Source organism: Trematomus bernacchii, unplaced genomic scaffold (genome assembly GCF_902827165.1).
Source record: "Trematomus bernacchii unplaced genomic scaffold, fTreBer1.1, whole genome shotgun sequence".
Classification (NCBI taxonomy): domain Eukaryota; kingdom Metazoa; phylum Chordata; class Actinopteri; order Perciformes; family Nototheniidae; genus Trematomus; species Trematomus bernacchii.
The window spans coordinates 19,038-21,451 of NW_022987760.1; positions in this window are offsets into that span (position 1 = coordinate 19,038).

The window sequence follows — 2,414 nt, forward strand, 5'->3', positions numbered from 1 at the left end:
TGATGAAGAAGAGACATGAAGAAGAGGGGACACATGTTGATGAAGAAGAGACATGAAGAAGAGGGGACACATGTTGATGAAGAAGAGACATGAAGAAGAGGGGACACATGTTGATGAAGAAGAGACATGAAGAAGAGGGGACACATGGTGATGAAGAAGAGACATGAAGAAGAGGGGACACATGGTGATGAAGAAGAGACATGAAGAAGAGGGGACACATGTTGATGATGAAGAGACATGAAGAAGAGGGGACACATGGTGATGAAGAAGAGACATGAAGAAGAGGGGACACATGTTGATGAAGAAGAGACATGAAGAAGAGGGGACACATGTTGATGAAGAAGAGACATGAAGAAGAGGGGACACATGTTGATGAAGAAGAGACATGAAGAAGAGGGGACACATGTTGATGAAGAAGAGACATGAAGAAGAGGGGACACATGTTGATGAAGAAGAGACATGAAGAAGAGGGGACACATGTTGATGTAGAAGAGACATGAAGAAGAGGGGACACATGTTGATGAAGAGACATGAAGAAGAGGGGACACATGTTGATGAAGAAGAGACATGAAGAAGAGGGGACACATGTTGATGAAGAAGAGACATGAAGAAGAGGGGACACATGTTGATGAAGAGACATGAAGAAGAGGGGACACATGTTGATGAAGAAGAGACATGAAGAAGAGGGGACACATGTTGATGAAGAAGAGACATGAAGAAGAGGGGACACATGTTGATGTAGAAGAGACATGAAGAAGAGGGGACACATGTTGATGAAGAAGAGACATGAAGAAGAGGGGACACATGTTGATGAAGAAGAGACATGAAGAAGAGGGGACACATGTTGATGAAGAAGAGACATGAAGAAGAGAGGACAATATGAAGTCATTCAGAAAGTGTCTTTATATGGAAGCATAGAAACAGATAATATAGATCTGTGAGCAGATAACAGGAGGCAGAGCGCGGGGTCTGCATCTCTACTATACTGCTGGATCAATGTGTGTTCCTCCTCTTCATCACACGCACGCACATCTGCAGCACACACACACACCTGCAGCACACACACACATCTGCAGCACGTACACACACACCTGCAGCACACACACACACACATCTGCAGCACGCACACACACACATCTGCAGCACGCACACACACACATCTGCAGCACACACACACACACTATGTGAATAGAAACCAATGAATGTTCAGTGAAGTAAAGAGACCGTGGCAGAGCAGTTACTCTAGAGCTCAGAGGCAATTAGCTTAGCTTAGCATAATGACTGGAAGCAGGGGGAACTGCTAGCATGGCTGCTTCAGCATTGAAGTCCTGGTGAGACTCTGAAGAAGAAATCAAAGAACCAGCAGCTCTAGACCCAGGTGTGTCTCATGTCTCTTTATTGGTGCCTCTCAATAAAGAATCAGCTGCTTTGGCCGGCCACACACACACACACACACACACACACACACACACACACACACACACACACACACACACACACACACACACACACACACACACACACACACACACACACACACACACACACACTACACACACACACACACACACACCCACACACACACACACACCACACACACACACACACACACACACACACACACACACCACACACACACACACACACACACACACACACACACACACACACACACACACACACACACACACACACACACACACACACACACAATACTCTCCTTACAAACACATTTACAGTTCATACAGAGTCTGCTTTGAATAGAAGTATAAAAAGCCTTTCACACACATCTGTGAACGCCCCCACGCCCCCACGCGCTGACGGTTCCCCACGCCCCCACGCGCTGACGGTTCCCCACGGAGAACCGTCTCTCATTCTGCCAACAAGTGCTGATTGATTGCATTGATAACAAGTGCTTTATTATGGTGTGTGTGAGGTCTCTGCTCAGTGTGCAGCTGAGACACACACAGTGTTAGTGTGGAGCAGAGAGGCTGTGTTTCTGTGTTGGACCCCTGAAGGCAGCATCTCCCTGGGCCAATGGGATTCCTCCAAAACCTCTTCAAAACCGTCCAAACCAGCCAATAGGCAGCTAACGTCTGCACACGCTGAGGCAGGGGGGCCAAACTGTTTCCTCCGAGGGCCACACACAGGAAAATCACTAGAGGTTTACTGCCTTCTCATCAGTTAGTAAATCAATCAAATGCAGGTAAATGAAGCTTGATCCTTGAACATGCTAAGAAGCATCGCAGCTCTCCAGAGGGGTTCATTCCTTAAAGCAGAAGCTTCAGATCGCTGATAGAAACAGGAAGTAGAAAGGCTTCAAGCTGGGTATGTCATTAAGGTATTGGGCTCCATAATGTTTCCAACTTGAATTGATTGCATTTTAAAAGTGGGCACACATGAATACTATGATA